Source organism: Staurois parvus, unplaced genomic scaffold (genome assembly GCF_062004578.1).
Source record: "Staurois parvus isolate SC_StPar_1 unplaced genomic scaffold, SC_StPar_1.0 ptg000709l, whole genome shotgun sequence".
Lineage (NCBI taxonomy): Eukaryota > Metazoa > Chordata > Amphibia > Anura > Ranidae > Staurois > Staurois parvus.
The window spans coordinates 1,489,659-1,512,191 of NW_028318505.1; the positions used below are offsets into that span (position 1 = coordinate 1,489,659).

At 44.1% G+C, this 22,533-nt stretch overlaps 1 protein-coding gene and 1 pseudogene across 1 annotated transcript in view; one reads left to right on the forward strand and one right to left on the reverse strand.

Moving 5' to 3' along the window:
* The window catches only part of ROR1 (ROR family WNT receptor 1), a 441,584-nt gene that overhangs the window by 61,483 nt on the left and 357,568 nt on the right, over nucleotides 1–22,533 (forward strand). The window lies entirely within an intron of this gene.
* Nucleotides 19,301–19,474, reverse strand: LOC149445795 (U2 spliceosomal RNA; annotated as a pseudogene).

A 22,533-nucleotide genomic window follows, 5' to 3' on the forward strand; every position in this document is an offset into this window, starting at 1 on the left:
AAAATAATTAATAGTATAATATAATATAACAATTAATATATACAGTATATTTGTATAAAATCTATGCAGGAAGCTATCATTGTTTAATTTGAAGTCCTGGCATTCCGCCTCTGTCTCTGGTTACCCCTGCATTGGCTGATGGGAGATTTTACTTTTGTAGAAATGGTGTGGGCTATGGATGAATGGCCATTATAGACCTCCAGTTCACTCCTGGGAGCAGAAAATTCAAATCTGCGAAATGTGTCTCATCCCTCTGAAGTAACAACATGAAGAAATATGAAAAAAAAAAATAACATACTAATGTTTTGTTGAGGCTTTCACAAGATGAAGAAAATAGTTTTTATACTTTAAACTTTTTTTTTTACTATATATATATATGTGTATTGTAAAAAAAGAAATTTTAAAAGTTTAAAAACGATTTAGTACTCGGGTCGTTGGTTTGTGAATCCCAACCACGGCACCACCTGCCTGGAGTTTGCATGTTCTCCCTGTGCCTGCGTGGGTTTCCTCCGGATACTCCGGTTTCCTCCCACACTCCAAAGACATGCTGGTAGGTGAATTGGCTCCTGTCCAGGTGTGGACTGACAACTCATGGGGCCCCGGGGCAATAGGGGATCATGGGGCCCCTGTGTCATTGCCGAAACTCAAAAAAACCTATGAAAAAGGTATCAGGGGCATCTCATGGGGCCCCCTACTGACCCCGGGCCCTCAGGCAGTGCCGGAGTTTCCAAATGGTCAGTCCGCCCCTGGTCCTGTCTAAATTGGCCCTAGTATGTGTATGTATGAATGTGAGTTAGGGACCTTAGATTGTACACCCCTTGAGGGTTAGGGACTGATGTGAATGTACAATATATATGTAAAGCGCTGCGTAAATTGACGGCGTTATATTAGCACCTGCAATAATAATAATAATATATATAATCTCCTAGATTGTAAGCTCCCAGGATCAGGCCCTCCTATCCCTCTTGTATTGAACTGTATTGTTGCTGTATTGTCTCCCGTTATATTGTAAAGCGCTGAGCTGTTGGCACTATATAAATCCTGTATAATAATAATAATAATATATAATTATTATTATAATTATATATATATATATATATATATATATATATATAATTTTTATTTATTTATTTTTTAACAGTGTATAAAAAGTAAAAATGGATCTTTTCATATATTTTGTTATGTGTGGCACCTCAAAAGCCTGGTTTATATTTTTTGCAAATTTTCTTCAGAGAGCCTGATATCAGCTTTCAGCTAGTGTGTAGCAACTCATGATAAAGGCAGGCTGACAAAAAAAAGGTTCATGACATTTTGAAGGAGCACATGGGAGTGTATTACATAGCCTCATGGACTTCTTCAAATGACTGACCCCGGTGAAGTGAAGTAATTTGAGCGGAATCCGACTGATTAAACCGAAACGCTCCGGGTGCTTTGAACAACGTGATTAGTGAAGTATTTGCAAGTTTTTCTATTGAGGGATTAAAACCTTCTCCCACCGCCGATAGTGCTGAGGGTACAGGAAGTGCACCGTGTCAGCCTGACAGTGAGCAGGAGAAGGGAAAAGGGGGACAATGCGCTGACTCAGACACCCAACCATGATTGATGAGCGCAGGCCGCCGCAGCTACACGTCCGTTCACTGTATCCAAACAACGGCCCGTAAATACAACCTTCTCCGTAATAGAATGTGAAGTGGACAGTTCCCTCCTTTGGGTAAAATGAGAAAGAGGAGGCCAACTCTCTGTTTATGGGTTGATGATGAATACCGAAATATTGTGTCTGCAACCTCGGCGTAATCCAAACAAAGCTAAAACCGTCTGTGTCCGATGGGGAAGATTACTCCAGTTGTTTAAAGTGGAGCTTTTAGCAAGTTTACAGGTCTGCAGGAATGCTTTCCTGATGGGTAAAAACATATAGAGACAGTATTTTTTTTTATCTCCAGCTTTAATTGATTGGCCATGATTCACACTTTTCCCTATACTTAACTAGGCTCAACATGCAGAAGCCCATTCTTAGTAGTTATCAGTGTTCACACTTGAATTTCCAGTTGCCCTTTGCTCTAGGCCAGGGGTCTCCAAACTATGGCCCTCCAGGTGTTGAGGAACTGCAGGTCCCATGAGGTCTTGCAAGACTCTGACAGCCACAGGCAAGACTCCCAGAGGCAGAGGCATGATGGGACTTGTAGTACTTCAACAGCTGGAGGGCCATAGTTTGGAGACCCCTGCTCTAAGCCAGCCTTTCTCAACCTTTGTACCCCCAGAGCAACCTTTGAAATAATTTTCAGGTCTCAGGGACCTCTACTAAAATGAATTCAACTTGGGTATTGAGAAGAATGCTCCTTACATTGGTGGTCAGTAAGAAGAATACTCCTTACATTGGCGGTCAGTAAGAAGAATGCTCCTTACATTGGTGATCAGTGGGAAGAATACTCCTTATAATGGCGGTCAGTGGGAAGAATGCTCCTTACAATGGCGGTCAGTGGGAAGAATGCTCCTTACATTGGTGATCAGTGGGAAGAATACTCCTTACAATGGCGGTCAGTGGGAAGAATGTCCCTTACATTGGAGGTCAGTAGGAAGAATGCTCCTTACAATGGCGGTCAGTGGGAAGAATGCTCCTTACATTGGTGATCAGTGGGAAGAATACTCCTTACAATGGCGGTCAGTGGGAAGAATGTCCCTTACATTGGAGGTCAGTAGGAAGAATGCTCCTTACATTGGCGGTCAGTAGGAAGAAGAACCTTTACATTGGAGGTCAGTGGGAAGAATGTCCCTTACATTGGTGGTCAGTAAGAAGAATACTCCTTACATTGGCGGTCAGTAAGAAGACGAACCTTTACATTGGTGGTCAGTGGGAAGAATGTCCCTTACATTGGTGGTCAGTAAGAAGAATACTTCTTAAATTGGTGGTCCGTAAGAAGAATACTCCTTACATTTGTGGTCAGTAAGAAGAACCTTTACATTGGTGGTCAGTGGGAAGAATGTCCCTTACATTGGTGGTCAGTGGGAAGAATGTCCCTTAGATTGGTGGTCAGTGGGAAGAATGTCCCTTAGATTGGTGGTCAGTGGGAAGAATGTCCCTTACATTGGTTGTCAGCGGGAAGAATGCTTCTTACATTGGTGGCCAGTGGAAGGTATCTCCCTTTACAGTGGTGCAGACTATTCCAACTACTCTGTTCCAAGCCTCCCACCACCACTCTACTGACTGAAGGATACTGGCTTCAGGTGGTCTATGACCCACTAAGAATTATAACACCGCAAGCAAAAATGAAGCCACTCAGCTTTTGAAAGTCCAAGTAAATGTATTGCTGTCCATTAAAGGGGTCATCCACCTGCTCCTCTTTCCACTTTACAAAGGTGTTAGGAAAGCCAACCTTACAGACAGATATAAAGATTATTGGGTTCATGCCTCTGGCTCTGCAAGGTGGCGTTGGGCCCAGAACTATGCAGCCACCATAAAATGGGAAGTCAATCAGTCACAGCTCAAGGAACCCCTAGCCACCTCTGGGGGAACCCTTGTTGAGAATTGCTGTTCTATGCCCTATGCTCAAAAGAGTTCATACGTTTGTTTTTAACTTTTTTAGGTGTTTTTTGACCTCATAGACTTCTATAGAAGCACTTGTAGACATGTAATGAGCGCATACTCCCGAAGGACTCCTCTCCTCCTTTAGAGCTGCTCTCCTCCCCTTGCGCAGCCCAGGAATAAACTCCCGAGGCTTAATACATGTGCAGAAAGGATTGCCCAAAGCTTGTGAAATGCCTGAAAAAAAAATGCTTCAAACTCACCAGGAATACTCTCTGCTCAGGTGTGAATGCAGGCTTATGGCCGCTCACTATTTGAAATGCGATATGAAGTTGTATCAGTACAACTTCAATGCTCAACACTATGATTTCCATACTATTTATTGGTGTCCATTCATACCTGAGAGTAGTGTTGCTTGAAAAAGTACATGAGCTTCTTTTGGGCATTTTTACCCCAATAGACTGCAATGGTATAGCAATGAAAGAGTGCACAAGCGGCTATAATGGGTGTCGCCAGATAACTAGCTTCGCATTGGCTACAAATAAAAGAAAATGCTTAAGCCTAAAATGCTCCAACAGCCCAAAAAATGAGCAAAGGCACTCAGGTCAGGGGTGAATGGGGCCTAAAATAGCTGTCATTGAGCTCTACTCTAGTGACAACACAAGAATTGTGCCAACCCTCCTCCATTTCTTGATTTTCTTACCTCTAACTTAGCCTCATCTTTGGCCTATATCCTCCTGGCTTGCCATTGATTGGGTTTTTCAGGCCTGTCTAGTACTCTCTCTAAAGCTGGCCATAGACATATGGGCAGGCTGAATGTACCGAGTTGATCAATTGTAACCAGTGTGCCAGACTTTACATGTGATTATTGCTAGCCGCTATCAGTAATCACTGTGTTCCCCCACTGACTGTGGTGATGGGGGAATTGAGTGATTTTCTTTCCTGAAGCCCATTATTTATTTCACGTACTTATATAGTGCCGCCAATTCACGCAGTGCCTTACATACATATATTGTACATTCACATCAGTCCCTAACCCTCAAGGGGTGTACAATCTAAGGTCCCTAATTCACATTCATACATACACATACTAGGGCCAATTCAGACAGGAGCCAATTAACCTACCAGCATGTCTTTGGAAAGTGGGAGGAAACCAGAGTACCCAGAGGAAACCCACACAGGCACAGGGAGAACATGCAAACTCCAGGCAGGTGGTGCCGTGTTTGGGATTCCAACTAGCAACCCTAGTACTGCCAGGTGGAAGTGCTAACCATTTAGCCACTGTGCTGGCCATGATTGCAGGCAAGAAAATCGCTCCATACATTATTATTATTATACAGTATTTATAAAGTGCCAATAGTTCGCTCAGTGCTGTACATTACAAAGGGGGACAGAACATGTGACAGAACAATACAAATACAATGCAAAACATGAGGGGATTGAGGGCCCTGCTCTTTGGAGCTTACAATCTATGGCCAACTTAAGTGCCCTAGTCTGTTCATTTTTATTTCACATGCTGTATCTGGCCTGTTGTACAGATATCTGCTCTCCTTGATCTCTTTAGATTCCCCCTTTTTTTATAGGGTCCAACAGTTCCTTAAGCTGGCCATACCCTGTTAGAATTTTGGTTGACTCCTCAAAATTCAAGTAGTGTTTTGCACTACCAAACTTTGGTCAAAGCAACTTGCCAGAAAATTGTTGGCTGAATGACAACTGCATCCAATCAAATGCAAGCACTGTTTGGGTATTCTGACAGCTGGCAGCGCTCTGTGAATTTTAGAATCCTCCCATGGATACCCAGCGTGGGGATTCATCCATTAGTGCTGTTTAGCATGGGTGGAAGAATCTGTTTTTTTTCATTCATACAACAGGCTAAACAAAGGAAATCTGTACATGTATGGACAGCTTTGGTATGTTCCTCTTCTATATTTTTAGAAGCTGCTAATTATTTTACAGAGATGTGAGTAAATATTGATGTTTTTGTAAAAATAAATCCAATGACCCACTGTATTGCCAGGTTCATTGAAAAATTTGCTAAATCCATTTAAAAATACACCCATATCTCTCCAACATCTATAGTGATGTGGGGGTCATCAGGAGTAACCAGTGAGAGCTGCCGCGGGGCTCTAGGGTCAAAGTTGACACCTTTCTAAATTGTTAGGTTCAGATGTTTCCAGTGAAGGGATGCCCAATATTCCTGGTTGTGAAGAGGCCATGCCCCTGCTGAACCTGGCCAGGCAGTTACATCATACAAAGGCATTTAAGACAATCGTGCACTTCCAACCTTGTTGTAACAGTTTGGTGAAGGTCTTTTTCTGTTTCATGATTACTGTGCCCTTGTGCGTAAAGCCAGTTCCAAATAAACATGGTTTGATGAGTTCGAGCGCCTCGTCTACACCCGCCTATGCTCTCACCTCAACGACAACCACCTTCTCGATCCCCTACAGTCTGGCTTCCGTCCCCTACACTCCACCGAAACCGCCTTACTCAAACTCTCCAACGACCTTCTAACCGCCAAAGCTAATGGCCACTATTCAGTGCTCCTACTCCTTGACCTCTCTGCGGCCTTCGACACAGTCGACCACCCCCTCCTCCCACTCCCTCGGCCTCAGAGATTCTGCTCTCTCCTGGCTCTCATCCTACCTGTCACAACGCTCTTTCAGCGTTACCTATAATGCTACCACCTCCCCCTCTCTGTTGGGGTCCCTCAAGGCTCTGTCCTTGGGCCCCTTCTCTTCTCCATCTACACCTCCTCCCTTGGCCAACTCATACACTCTCACAGCTTCAACTACCACCTCTATGCCGACGACACACAAATCTATCTCTCAACCCCCCACCTCACCCCCTCGGCCTCTGCCTGAATCACACACCTACTGAGCGACATATCAGATTGGATGTCGCTCCACTTCCTTAAACTGAACCTCTCCAAAACCGAGTATATAATAATAATAATAATAATGAGTTTGGTGCGTAGGAACTTAAGTGGCCTGCACAAAGCCCTGACCTCAACCCCATTGAACACCTTTCAGATGAAGGGGAACACCAATTATGAGCCAGATATTCTCATCCAACAATATTACCTGACCTCACAAATTTTCTTTTGGGCACACAGACATAATCCAAAATCTTGAGGGAAGACTTCCCAGAAGAGTGGACTCTCTTATAGCAACAAAGGCCAACTTCATAAAAACACCCATGGTCAAAAGTATGGACAACTCTCCAAATGATTTCAGTGGAGGTTATTGTTAATTGCACACCATACTAAGACATTATAGTAACTTGTGGTAACAGTTTGATGAAGGTACTTTTCTGTTCCACCATGACTCCATAAAGACATGGCTTGATGAGTCTGGTATGAAGGTACTAGGGTGGTCTGCACAGAGCTCTGACCTCAACCATACTGAACACATTTGGGATGAATTGGAATGCCAATTGTTGGCTGGGTCTTCTCATCCAACATCAGTACCTGACTTCACAAGTGTTTTTTTTTGGCGGAATGGGCACAAATTCCAACAGACATAATTTGAAATCTTGTGAAATGCCTTACAAGAAGAGTGGAGAATGTCATAGCTACACAGTAGGACCAACTCTATATCAGTGTCCATGGTTTTGGAATGGGATGTCCAAAAAATTCATATAGGTGAGATAGTCAAGTGTTCAGAGACTTTTTCAGTTTATTAATATAAATACATCAACCCAAAACCACTATACTATGGTTCTTACAGCAGTTTTGGGAACTTGCAGTAAACTGTTTAATATTCATTTGAATAAAGGCATGTGCCATTCTTTTTTTTCCCTTCAAAATGAACAGCACGGTAACATCTAATCCACACGTTGGGAAAAAAGCTTTCCCGTCATAAAAATACATTGCTGCATGTTTTTAACCCAGCAGGATTTGAAAACTTCTATGTTTGTGCCAACCTTGGCTAAGAACACCAAACACATCACACATGACGGAATGCAACATGTGTGAGAGAACATCGAGCCAAACTCCTGCCATGCTAAAAAAAACAAAAAAAAACTGTCTACCAGCCATGTGAGACGCCAGCTACACCACGGACCGCGTTTAATAGAGAAAAGGATTTAAAAAATGACAGCAAAATCCATATTCTCAGAGCGACGCAGCAGGGGGGTGACAGATGAAAACCAAATACTTTATAGAGCCCTGCCCAGGAATGTTTTTCATTTTAAGTTGATATATAGGCTTTCAAAAAGTTACGAAAGAAAAATGGTGCTTTTCTGAATAAACAAATTTACTTTAAGAATGATTTCCAGGCTGCGGTATAAAAGCAAAGTTGGTTCTGGATTAAAGTGTTTGAGCAAAATACAGACAAACATATTGAGTATAATTCTGTGATACATTTTAACAATCCTAACTTCCTGTTTGAGCTGACAACACACTAGCCTTGCAAAACTGAAGCCCCAACGGGGTTTGCCAGCCCTGCCTGCTGGACTACAGAACACCACCTATCCCCTGCTCCTCTCTTTCCCTCGCCAAGATTTCTTTCCTTGCAAAACAATACTGCTGCCTTGATTCCAAGGTATCTGTTCTCACACTATGTGTAGGGAGGGGCAGGTGCTCCTGGGAGGTGTAGTTCTGGTTACATATAAGCCCCCATTGACACCTGAGTGTTTTGTTGTGCCCAGGGGTGTCCCTAGGGTTGGTGTTACCCGGTGCGATAACACTTGGTGACATCCCCTCCGTCGATCCCCACAGAATGGTTCGGATCTGCGGATTGAGCATAATGGATCGGACTCCGATGCATTATACTCCTCAATCCGCAGATCCGATCCATCCTACGGGGATCGTCGTCTTGCTTTACAACTTACCTTTTCGTGAAGCGGGTCCGGTGTCACCCTGTATAGGTTGCATGCCGACGATCCCCGCAGGATGGAATGGATCTGCGGATTGGGGAGCATAATGGATCGGACTCCACCTCCCCCTCCCCTTCTCCTCTTCTCCACAACATGGGGGGGGGGGGGGTTGTAGTCCACAGAGATAGCTGGGAACAATGTATCTGATAACAGTCAGCAGAGAGTACAGGAAGTTGTCAACTCACTATATTATGGGCAGGATCACCAGGTATTTTTTGCACTTATCGAATGGATATGACAAACAATTTCAGTGGTGTATTTAACAGACCAAAAGGGAGCAAATCAGAGAAGTTCATTTTGAGGGTTTACATTTAGGGGCTCATTGATCCCTGTGTGTTGTGGCAATGTGCAGTAAAACGCATGTTGCCGCATGTTCCCACAATGCACAGCAGTGCACCTGCTGTGCACATGGTATATTACAGCAAAGGCGTCCCTAGGGTTGGTGTCATCCGGTGCGGTAACACTTGGTGACACCCCCTCCGACGATCCCCGCAGAATGGATCGAATCTCCGCAATGACCATAATGGATCTGAGTCCGATCCATTATGCTCCCCAATCCGCAGATCCCATCCATCCTGCGGGGATCATCAGCATGCAACCTATACAGGGTGACACCGGACCCGCTCCATGAAATGGTAAGTTGGAAAGAAAGCCGACGATCCCCGCAGGATGGATGGGATCTGCGGATTGGGGAGCATAATGGTTCGGACTCAGATCCATTATGGTCATTCCGCAGATCCGATCCATCCTGCGGGGATTGTCGGCTTCCTTTACAACTTACCTTTTTGTGGAGCGGGTCCGGTGTCACCCCGTGCGGTAGGGCGCACACCACCGCACCTGCCTCGGGATGCCACTGGTTGTGCCATTCCTGCAGTATAATAATGATGACTTGGGTGGCTAAGTAGTTAGCACTTCTTCTGCCTGGCAGCACTAGGATTGTTGGTTCAAATACCAACCATGGCACAACCTGTCTGGATTTTGCATGTTCTCCCTGTGCCTGCGTGGGTTTCATCCGGGTACTCTGGTTTCTTCCCACACTCCAAAGACATGCTGGTAGGTTAATTAGCTCCTGTCTAAATTGGCCCTAGTATGTGTATGTATGAATGTGAATCAGGAACCTTAGATTGTAAGCTCCTTGGCTTGTATGTACATATATACTGTATGTAAACAGTTGCACAAATTGCTGGCCCTGTATAAGTACCTGTAATAGTAATCTTCTCAATGGGCTTGTTGACACCTGTGTCACTTACCACCTGTCTCGTGAAGTTTGAAAAAGCTCCTTTGGGCCAAAAATGCACATTTTTGGCCCCATAGACTAATTGGAGCACCTGAAAAATTCATGTTTATGGAGCCAAACACAAACAGATCTTCTCCTGTATTACAAATCGCACGTTAAAATGTACGTATAAACACATAAGGAAAAATGCCCTTTAAATTGCCTGGCTAAGTTCACGTTCAAGTGTTGAATGGAGCTAAAGGAGCTGACTTCCCAGCAGCTGCTCATGAAATAATTTTACAGTCCGGGTGATATGACACAAGAGTTTTCTCACTTTTATAATTTTCTATTTTCACTATTTTGTATATTATCTTGCTGTGAGTTGTAGAAGGCATTGCCACTGATCATTCTCTGGTCTGTAAGAGTTCACAGACCGGTAGGTAGCAGATTGTATGTTTTTTTCTTGGCAGTCAGTAGTTGTAAATGTTTTCTAGAAGTAGAAACAGAAGAAAAGGTCAAGGCTAGACATTCTCAACCAGGATTCAATGGAACCCTAGGGTTAATCCAGAGTTTTTTTGGGGGGGGTTTCCTGAGCTGTGGCTGACTGACCCCTCATTTGATGGTGTCTACATAGTTCTGGGTCCACTGCCTCGTGGCAGTCTGCAGCATGGTCTTTCTAGTGATCATTAAAGGTGGCATGCTGACCACCACTCTAAAGCTGGCCATGCACTAGTAGAATTTTGATTTAATTTTTTTGTTTTAAGAACTTATTTTTCAGTAGGGTCAAATTGAAATTTGTTTTCAAAGCAGTGATGGGAAAACACAAAGGAGCAGGAAGGGAATTTTTTCTCAAATTAACAAATTTTTAACAGTGTATGTGGTTTTCGTTCAGGAAAACCCATTCCCTCCAAAATTGAAGGTTAAAAGCAAATTAAATTTGGAAGTACTTCTGAACAACATTCATTAAGCCATCGAATGTCCTGAGAGTTTTTTTACAAATACTCATTCGAAATTCACTAGTGTTCAGCCAGTTTAGGGGGACGTTCTTCTCACTGACGACCAATATATTTTCCCACGGATTTGATTTTAGCAGATGTTCCACAGGTGTTCCCCAAGACCTGAGAATTATTTAAAAGGCTCGTCAGGGGTAAAAAGGTTAATAAAGGTTGATCTAGAACAGCCGTTTTTAACTGGGGTTCCTCCAGAGGTTGCTAGGGGTTCCTTGAGCTGCAGCTGACATTTGGTGGTGTCTGCATTGTTCTAGGGCCAACACCACTTGTTTCCTTCACAAATCCACTAGGGGCACATTCATCCCACTGGCCACCAATGTAGGGGGCAATTTTCCCACTGACTCTAACTGAATTGATTTTTGTATGGGGATCCCCAGACCTGAGAATTATTTCATGGGTTCCTCGGGTAAAAAGGTTGATAAAGGCTGATCTAGTCCAACCATTCTCAACCAGGGTTCCATTTAACCTCAGGGTTCCTCCAGAAGTTGCTAGAGGTTCCTTGAACTGCAGCTTTTTGACTGCCTATTTGATGGTACCTGCATAGCTCCAGGGTCAACACCACTTGGCAGAGCCAGCTGCATGACACCAATGGTCTTTTTAGGTGTCTGTAGGGAGCCATTCTAACCACCACTGTAGAGAGGGACATTCTTTTCACTGACCACCAATGCAAAGGGAATTTTTCTATTAAATTAGTTGTAGCAGCGCTTCCCCAAGATCTGCAAATTATTTTAAGGGTTCCTTGAGGGAAAGAAAGATTGATAAACGCCGTTCTGGACAGGTCCAGATCTGGTTGGGAGTGGAGAAAAAAGTCTTCTTTCCAGCATGATCAAACCTGGGGTTGTCTAAATTCCGATTCATTTTTGTCCCTAAAAGCCACTGGCTATAGGTCATCTTCTGCTGCCATAGACATGACATTTTGCATCTATGGCCAGCTTTAGACATTATTATTATTATTATACATGATTTATATAGCGCCAACAGTTTGCTCAGCACTTTACAATATAACGGGAGACAACACAGCAACAATACAGTTCAATACAAGAGGGATAGGAGGGCCCTGATCCTGGGAGCTTACAATCTAGGACATGCTGGACTACATCAGTGACAGAAGAAGCACACAGAAAAGGTGGAGGTGGAGGACATTTTAGGTAAGTGATAGCATTTAACGTTAATCCTACCGGAACTTGCACTTTTCTAACTATTAAGAAGTTCAAAGGGGCCATTGGACAATGCTGCAGGCACAGTAGAAAAGCCCTTAAAAAAACAGTACTCTGCGTCCTTTTGGATTCTTTGTTCTTCTGAGAGAATTGTGCGCTCAGATTGTAACTCCTGTTAATGGATCGCTCCATCGCGCCTCTTTTAAAGACTTCATTTTTTTTTTTTTTAAACTTCTCGTTTTACCTTTTTGTGCCGATGTTTCCGTTCCCCCTTCTTGTACCAGTGACATTTGTCTACATTAGCGAGCGTTAGAGTCCCTGTTGTTTGTGTTTTACAACCCTGTTCCCCCTTGTAACTTGAATCCGTGCTGGTGGTCTTGGAGAAAGACCAAAAGCAGGTTTGCTTGATAAACTGTAATGCGTCTGCAATTAGCAGCGGGTTTCCCAGATAAAAAGGAAGATAATGGAAGTTAATGGTCTAGGCGGTAAGGTAGGCTCTTCACTGCTCAAGTGTTGGACTTACCAAGGGCCTTCAAGTTAAACCTTCACCTTAAAATTGCTACAAACTTTTTTCTTTTTTTTTTTAAATTCACAATTACACATTTAATTAAACATATGAGATAATGGAACAATTGGAAAGGCCGGGCACATGTCTGTGTACAAGTGTTGTGGTCTGCTTATGGTCTGTGACGTATTTTCAGCTTTGAAGGAAACGTGGGTTTCATTAAGGCGGCTTTTCAGTTTTGCATATTTTAACAGCTTCTACATTTCAGAGCCCTACCCCATTGCACACCAGTAAGCTGATCAAAGGCTGTTTTCTTCGCAATGCAGAGTTTTGGGCAAAACAAAACAAAAACAATATTGGTTCATAAAAGCTAAAAATGTTCTCTACTGGGAAAATAGTACATTGGGAACACAAAAAACATACGAGCCTGAAAATATTGACATTCAAGGTGAAAGAAATGCTACGAAGGTCACAATTTCTCATTACCATGCAACTCCCTCCTCACTGGCCTGCCTCGCCACTGGCTATCCCCGCTTCAGTCGATCCTGAATACGGCTGCCAGACTCATTCACCTTTCCAACCGCTCCGTCTCCACCACCCCCCTCTGCCAATCCCTCTACTGGCTTCCGATTGCACAACGGATCAAATTCAAAATCCTAACACTGACGTACAAAGCCGTCCACCATACTGCCCCGAACTACATCACTGACCTAATATCCAAGTACCACCCAACACGCACACTCCGCTCCTCACAAGACCTCCTTCTCTCTAGTTCCCTGGTTTCCTCCTCCCATGCCCACCTCCAGGACTTTTCCAGGGTGTCACCCATCCTCTGGAACTCCCTGCCCCAACCCATCAGATTATCACCTACTCTCCTCTCCTTTAGGCGCCTACTCCACCCCCTGCTAACTTGCCGACCACCTCCATTCTTCCTACCACCCCATCCCCCACAGCTATCTCCTCCTGTGCCACCATCCCCTCCCTCCTAGATTGTAAGCTCCAAGGAGCAGGGCCCTCAATCCCCTCATGTTTTGCATTGTATTGTTCTGTCACATGTTCTGTCCCCCTTTGTAATGTACAGCGCTGAGCGAACTATTGGCGCTTTATAAATACTGTATAATAATAATAATAATTACGATTGTGCAATGCACCATCGTTCAGTATTACTAAGATGTCAAAAAGTGACATCTACGTAGACTGTTAAAGCAGAAGTTTAATGTCCTCCCTCCTCTCCCCATCAAATAAAACTTTTTCATCTGCATGACACTTTTAGATCCAATTATGTCATCACAAGGTCTCTGTGCTTCTGTGTACAATGCAGGCAGATAATGGCTGGTGGGAGGGACCGGCAGGGTGCTGTACATTTACATGATTGTAAACTAAACAGGTTGTGCTTTACCACAATGTGAACCAAATATAATTAGTGACCAAAAATATTATTAAATATAAAATATATTAGTCTGGACCCTGGAACCTGCCTTTTACATAATACAGAAATAACAGTAAATAAATATAAAGAATCAGGAACATGGTATTTTCTAAATGCAGCCAAGGAATTGATTCCAAAATTTTGGTGTCAAGTAGAAGCTCCAAAAAAACAAGACTGGATAGTTAGAATGGACTATATTGTAAGATTAGAGAAAATGTTTTATACCCAGGAAGATGGTATGGGGATATATCAGGTGAAATGGAAAAAATGGGAAGAGTTTAGATCAGGGGTGGGCAAACTTTTTGACTTGAGGGCCGCAATGGGTTCATATATTGGACCCGGGGGCAGGACTAGCTGCTGGCCGGCCCAGCCACTACCATGCCATCCATAGTAAGTATAGTAATATTCCCCCATAGTAAGCATAGTAATTCATCCCCCATAGTAATTCATCCCCCATAGTAATTCATCCCCCCTATAGTAATTAATCCCCCCTATAGTAATTCATCCCCCATAGTAATTCATCCCCCATATAGTAATTCATCCCCCCTATAGTAATTCATCCCCCATATAGTAATTCATCCCCCATAGTAATTCATCCCCCATAGTAATTCATCCCCCATATAGTAATTCATCCCCCATATAGTAATTCATTCCCCCCTATAGTAATTCATCCCCCATATAGTAATTCATCCCCCATAGTAATTCATCCCCCATATAGTAATTCATCCCCCCTATTGTAATTCATTCCCCATATTGTGTCAATTCACTTACCTTTGCTCCGCGCGTTCCTCTCGCCGTGTTCCCGCGCCGTTCCGGTCTTCAGGGCGGACTGTGAGAGGAGAGGAGTTCGTCACGCTGCCCCGCCTACATCCTGACAGCCAATGTTTGCCAAGCTCCACGGGCCAGATTAAAAGGTCCGCCGGGCCGTAGTTTGCCCATTGCTGGTTTAGATCAAGGGTGAATGGACGAGAATAAGGCCTCTTTTTCCTGCCCCCTTATGGTGAGAGCACGATTTAGAGCCTCTTTTTCTCTTGCCAAAGAGCGGTAGATGTAGGGTGGGGTGGGAGGTTAGGGAGGGGGGGTGACTTTGGATTTGCTAGTGGGGGGGTTGGGAGAAATAAGGAAAATATGGGAAATGAATGTTTAAATTAGATATTGTTGTTCTATGAATGTAAAGAATTTATATTGTGGATTTTAAATTTCCTAATATTTTGAAAATCAATAAACATTTAAATAATAAAAAAAAATATATATAAAATATAAAGTCCAAATAACAATATTGTGTTGTAGTGAAGAAAAACTTGTTTGTGTCCAACAAAATTCACCATGTGCCAATCCACCACCAAATAAATTAAATGAACTCACCAGAGCAATATGCTGATCAAATTATAAATCAGCATAAGCGCTTTCTGCTCTGGGAGCAATACTCTGCGGGAGGATGAAATAGCACGGAAGGTATTATCCGTATATTCAAGGAGCAATACTCTGCAGGGAATACTCGGCAATATAGATCCACTTCTTTAATAAACACCTCTTCCTCAGATGTTTAGACCAACACTCGGGATATAAGAGAACAGAAAACTCATGGTGCAGTACCTTTAAAATCTTATTTATTAAAAATCATTGCACTTACACATAATGGTGTCCCAGCCGACATCAGCAAACAAAGCATGATATCAATCAATGCAACGAACCCAGCCTCGTCCCGCATACGCAGACTCTGACAGCTCGGGATCGTAGTGCCGTCAAATCCACAGGCTCTGCCCTACGCGTTTCGTCATCGACGTCCTCACAGAGCGGATCAACATTTACATGATTTTCTGAGCTGGTATCTTAGTCCACAAAATAGATGGTGACCCTGAGTGACATCTTAAAGTGGCTGTAAATACACAAGCTTCTGTGTGAAGCAGTCCCCCTAAAACTTTCTTGATCCTGCGATGTTCACAAGAGCCTCAGCTATCCTGGGTCTCTCCCTCCTCATTGGCTGAGACAGCAGCAGTAGCCATTGGCTCGCACTACTATCAGTCACAGCCAGTGAGCCAATAAGGAGAGAGTGGGGGGCAGGGTGGGGCTGAGTCACACTCTGTGTGTGAATGGACACACAGAGCAGCAGCTCAGGAGCAAGCTTGCTTGGGTGGCCCCATATCATGCTGCTTGCTATGGGGACACTAAGCGGGAGGGAGGGACAAGGAGCTCTAGTGGAGGACCTGCAAAGAGGAGGATTGGGCTGATTTGTGCAAAACCATTGCACAGAGCAGGTAAGTATGACATGTTTGTATTTTAAAAAAAAAATCTGTCTTTAATATTACTTTAATAAAGATGGCTCTGGCTATCTGGAGAGAGAAGCAGATGAAGGCATTGACATGGGGAATACTGTGGTCTCTGCTACATATGAAAACGATCTCTAATGCAAGATCTGTATACCCATTAGTTCTCAGGAGGTATCAATAATGTGCATCCAGTGGCCCCATGTACATAAATCATAAAAGAAAGCTTCTGATTGGCTTAGCCAGCAGGCCTAACTTATCTTGCCTAGTTGGAACAAGAACTGCGTTGTCCTAAACTTTCTGCGATGCCTCTGCTGTCTTTTTTTTTTTCTTCTCCTTTTTGGAATTCACAAGGAATAAGACCAAGCTCTCAAAGACCGTCGGGTGAGATATTGTTTAGAAAAAGCTGCCTTTTCCAAAGAAACGCAGGGCCCCTGTTGATTTACTGACCTTGTTGAAAAGGCTAGCCGAGGCACAAAGTCCCCTTTGGGTTAAGTGAAGGCAGGTGTTCAGTGCTCATGATAAGCCGGGCCTCGGTGGACTACAAAAATATCTTGTTTCCTGCCTCGGAAAAGGCTGCGATCTTGTACATTCGCTGGCTTGTCATGCATTAAAAACAATTAAAGAGTGATTTGGCCTAGGCTTTACGCTGTATTGTACTGGTAGCCAAATTCACAGCTGTAAATTATTTAGGCAGAAAGAAGGGACTCAGTGTATAATTATGTCCGGGTGACAGGTCCATTGTCAGGATGGGGACAATAGAGCCACAGTATTAAACACCTCGGCCGAGTCAGCGGGAGTTCTGTACAAGAGGAAAGCCTGGGCAGAAGGATGAGCCATACAAACCTGTAATTACAGCTTACTGCTGGCCTAATTTCATTATCTTGGCAGGGGCCTTATTGTAAGGCAAGAGATAATTAACTACCTGTTGGAACTATCAATTACAGCCTATCCTTCATTAGATTATAATACAGCTGTAAGGACTGGTGGAAGAATACATGGACAAGTCTTTGTTTTCCTTGTAAGATAAACATGCCCAAAGGTGATGTCTGAAGGTTCTCATCCATCCAAGTCATGGTGCATCTAGTAGTAGTTGGTCACATTCAACTGGATGTGTTCAGTAATGTTAAAGACATTTCCTAACTTATCCAAACTACTTCTTCAATTCTAATGAGAGTCAGGAATAGTTACAGGGTATACACCCCAAAATAGTTGCCAGTATGTCTCTGAAAGTTCTCACCTATTCAGGTCATGGTGTATCTAGTAGTAGTTACCACATTCATCTGGACTTGTCCTGTATTGTTAAAGACATTTCATAACTTGTTCAAGCCACTTCTTCGGGTCTAATGAGTGTCAGGAATAGTTACAGGGTATACACCCCAAAATAGTTGCCAATATGTCTCTGAAAGTTCTCATTATTCCAGGTCATGGTGCATCTAGTAGTAGTTGGTCACATTCAAATGGACGTGTTCTGTAATGTCGAAGACATTTCCTAACTTATCCAAACTACTTCTTCGGTTCTAATGAGTGTCAGGAATAGTTACAGGGTATACACCCCAAAATAGTTGCCAATATGTCTGTGAAAGTTCTCACCTATTCAGGTCAAGGTGCATCTAGTAGTAGTTACCACATTCATCTGGACTTGTCCTGTATTGTTAAAGACATTTCATAACTTGTTCAAGCCACTTCTTCGGGTCTAATAGTTATGTCTGAAGGTGATGTCTGAAGGTTCTCATCCATCCAAGTCATGGTGCATCTATTAATAGTTGGTCACATTCAACTGGATGTGTTCAGTAATGTTAAAGACATTTCCTAACTTATCCAAACTACTTCTTCAGTTCTAATGAGTGTCAGGAATAGTTACAGGGTATACACCCCAAAATGGTTGCCAATATGTCTGTGAAAGTTCTCATTATTCCAGGTCATGGTGCATCTAGTAGTAGTTGGTCACATTCAAATGGACGTGTTCTGTAATGTCGAAGACATTTTCTAACTTATCCAAACTACTTCTTCAGTTCTAATGAGTGTCAGGAATAGTTACAGGGTATACACCCCAAAATAGTTGCCAATATGTCTGTGAAAGTTCTCACCTGTTCAGGTCATGGTGTATCTAGTAGTAGTTACCACATTCATCTGGACTTGTCCTGTATTGATAAAGACATTTCATAACTTGTTCAAGCCACTTCTTCGGGTCTAATGAGTGTCAGGAATAGTTACAGGGTATACACCACAAAATAGTTGTCAATATGTCTCTGAAAGTTCTCATTATTCCAGGTCATGGTGCATCTAGTAGTAGTTGGTCACATTCAAATGGACGTGTTCTGTAATGTCGAAGACATTTCCTTACTTATCCAAACTACTTCTTCAGTTGTAATGAGTGTCAGGAATAGTTACAAGGTATACACCCCAAAATAGTTGCCAATATGTCTTTGAAAGTTCTCAGCATTCCAGGTCATGGTGTATCTAGTAGTAGTTGGTCACATTCAACTGGATGTGTTCAGTAATGTTAAAGACATTTCCTAACTTATCCAAACTACTTTTTTTTTTTTTAAGTCCGCAAACGTGCAGATAACGAAAAACCCGTAAGTGTTCACAAAAAATGTGCAAGTGCAAAACACCACACAAAAAAGTGCACTTAGGGGTGTTCTTTGTCCTTCCCCCGAAGGGGTTGGACCACTACCCTGATCCCCCGGGGCACGAAGCTCCTGACAGGGACAAGGTTCCCATTTGGTCCTCCTGGCCAAAAGGCCTGGTGGACCACCGTTCCTTATGTCCAGCCGAAGCCAGACACCCAGTACTTGGTCAGGGGGCTCTCCCGAAGAGAAAACCCCCTAGGGACAGGGGAGGAAGGAACCAAAAGGCCACACATCCTCCCCCTAGACTTCAGGGTAGGCCCGAGGACCCACACCCTCCATCCTGTGAGAAAACACACACATAAGTAAAGAAAAAGTGACAAAACGTAGGAGGTGCAATAAATTAAATAAATAGAAAATAAAAAAGTGGTCGTGCCAAATAGTGCACAGACCAGGCCCTGAGGCCTGTAACAAAAATTGCCCTGGTCCTAGCCATAAGGCCTGGTCCTAAGGGCGCTGTGCAGAAAAAGTGGTAAATCAGTGACCATGTGCCATCTTTACACTGTGGGGTCCCACACCCAGGTGCTACTAGTGGCACCCCTGAGGCGACTACTCAGGGGGCACTGGTTTGCGGACTCTCTGCCTTCCCGGCCCCTGGCCAGACCGAGGTAGATCCGCTCAAATCAGGAGGTACTGGGCCCCTCTGACGTTCCAAAGGGGAATTACTCCCAGGCCCCAGCTACTATTCGTGGGCTCCCGGTTTCTGTTCCCCCCGTAATAGCCATCAGGACCCCCATCATACCAGCAGGGGTACTATACAACAGTCATCCCCGCAAAGCTAGAATGACCGTGGAGCACCCCTGCTGGACACTGATAAGAACAGATACTACACTTGATCTTAGCCAAAAGGCCGAGAACTTATCCAAACTACTTCTTCAGTTCTAATGAGTGTCAGGAATAGTTACAAGGTATACACACCAAAATAGATGCCAATATGTCTGTGAAAGTTCTCACCTATTCAGGTCATGGTGTATCTAGTAGTAGTTACCACATTCATCTGGACTTGTCCTGTATTGTTAAAGACATTTCATAACTTGTTCAAGCCACTTCTTCGGGTCTAATGAGTGTCAGGAATAGTTACAGGGTATACACCCCAAAATAGTTGCCAATATGTCTTTGAAAGTTCTCAGCATTCCAGGTCATGCTGCATCTAGTAGTAGTTGGTCACATTCAAATGGATGTGTTCTGTAATGTTGAAGACATTTCCTGACTTATCCAAACTACTTTTTTTTTTTTTTTTTTAAGTCCGCGGAAGTGCGAAAAACGAAAAACCCGTAAGTGAACAAAAAACGTGCTAGTGCAAAACCAACACAAAAAAGTGCACTTAGGGGTGTGTTTTGTCCACCCCCAGAAGGGGTAGGACCTCTACCCTGATCCCCTGGGGCACGAAGCTCCTGACAGGGACAAAGGTTCTCATGTGGTCCACCTAGCCAAAAGGCCTGGCGGACCCCGTTCCTTGTGGCCAGCCTAAACCAGCCACCAAGTACTTGGTAAGGGGGCTCTCCCGAAGAGAAGCCACCCTAGGGACAGGGGAGGAAGGAACCAAAAGGCCACGCATCCTCCCCTTAGACTTCAGGTTTAGGCCCGAGGACCCACACCCTACAATCCGTGAGGAAAAAAAACACACACATAAGTGAAATGTGACAAAACATGGGACATAAAATAAATTAAATAAATAAGTAAATATAAAGAAGTGGCCGTGCAATTGTGCACTGGCTAGGCCCTGAGGCCCGTAGCATAAAAATTGCCCTAGACTTAGCAAAAAGGCCTAGTCCTAAAAGGCGCAGTGCAGGACAAGTGTTTGGATCAGTGACCATGCGCCATTTCACACATTGGGATCCCACCCCCAAGTGTTACTAGGAGCACCCCTGAGGCGACCACTCTCAGGGGGCACTGTTCCATGGACTTTCTGCCCCAATGCAGCATGTCTTCAATCTCTGACTATCTCCTGTAATGTGTCTTCAATCTCTGACTATCTCCTGGAGCATGTCTTCAGGCTCTGACCATCTCCTGGAGCATGTCTTCAGGCTCTGACCATCTCCTGGAGCATGTCTTCAGGCTCTGACCATCTCCTGGAGCATGTCTTCAGGCTCTGACCATCTCCTGGAGCATGTCTTCAGGCTCTGACCATCTCCTGGAGCATGTCTTCAGGCTCTGACCATCTCCTGGAGCATGTCTTCAGGCTCTGACCATCTCCTGGAGCATGTCTTCAGGCTCTGACCATCTCCTGTTGTTTGTCTTCAGTCTCTGATAGTCTTCTCTAGCATTGTACATTTTGAATAAGATATGTGGCCGCTTTGCGATGTCAGGGGCTGTACTTAGGGCCTTCTATATCCTGTAAGTTGGCCACCACTACCCTATCCCATCTCTAGTTCAGAACATAAAAACGCTTTTCATACTGACCTATGCCACAGCCAATCAGATCAGTGGAACATTTCTAGGACCAGACCTACCTGTAGCTGGTGACAACAAAGGGGTTTTAACAGCTCATGGAGGAGTAGACCTGATTCCTGTACTCTTATCAAAATGTTTGTAAGTAGAGACACATTGGACCCTGGCATGGGGCTGCAAGCTCTAGAGGTTTCAGGATGGTCTTAAGTGGCTCCTTTATGATTTCCAGACCCCCGCTCACAAAAGGCCTAATGAGGGCTCCCGGCTCAAAGGACATTCCTACCATTATTTTGCAATGAATCGATCCATTAAGCCTAACAAGAATTATTTGTGTCGTGTTGGTTTGCTCACATGCTTCAAGCGTTTTCCTTTGTGAGGACAGGATACAGGCTTGGATGGAAGCTGGAGCTGCTAATTGTTTCTAGGAGGTGAGGGAAAGGGTTAATGACATGTGATCCCTGTGGGGTGTAAGCCGTGTTTATGGGCAAGGTCACACAAGAGGTCTTGTGCTCTGTGATTCTCTTCAATCCCAACTCCAACCGTAACTTTAGTACTGGATAGAGAAAGAAAAAGGTTTGAGCCTCCGACAGGTGTTCTGTGCTGCCCGTGTCCCCAGTGGGGGAATTCCTCCTTACTTCCTGTGCCAGTGACACCCATTAGACTGCAGTAAACAGTTTCTAATTCTTCTTCACTCACAGGGGCCCAGTTATTTCTGGTGTGTTAACACATGTTATCTTTAGTATTTTTAGGACAGGCCATTACAAATATAGGACTGCCAATGCACCCTAGTGTGCTAGAAAAAAAAAAAAACCACATGGCCTCTTTTTTTTCCAATGCAATGCCTTATTGTGCATTGCAGAGTTCCACAATACAGATGCATCGCCCTAGTGCAGGGGTGGGCAGCTGTGGCCCTCCAGCTGTTGGCAAACTACAAGTCCCATCATGCCTCTGCCTTTGGGAGTCATGCTTGTAACTGTCAGTTTTGCAATGCCTCGTGGGACTTTTAGTTCTACAACAGCTGGAGGGCCACAGTTGCCCACCCCTGCCCTAGTGCATTGAGATGCCATTCAAAATAAATGGCTCCACAATGCAGTAATGCATGTTAAGTGCCTTGCCATGCATTACCATGACGCAGAAGTCTGAATTGCTCTCTCCTGCGCAGAGGCGGACTGACAAATCATGGGGCAATAGGGGATCATGGGGCCCCTGTGTCCTTGCCCAAACTCAAAAAAGCCTATGAAAAAGGTACCAGGGGCATCTCATGGGGCCCTCTACTGACCCCGGGCCCTCGGGCAGTGCTCGAGTTTCCAAATGGTCAGTCCGCCCCTGTTCCTGCGTTATTGCCCTGTCGCATATGCTTCTGATGGTCACTGCAATTGCCAGTTTTGACACACGTTCTGCATATGGTCCACTCTTGTCACCAACCGGAGGCCTACCCTGAGAAACTACATGTATAGGTGAAGTGGCTGCAAATAGGTTGCAGGAGAACAGCATCAGTAAGAAGCAACAAAGGGTAAAATAAAAAGGCAA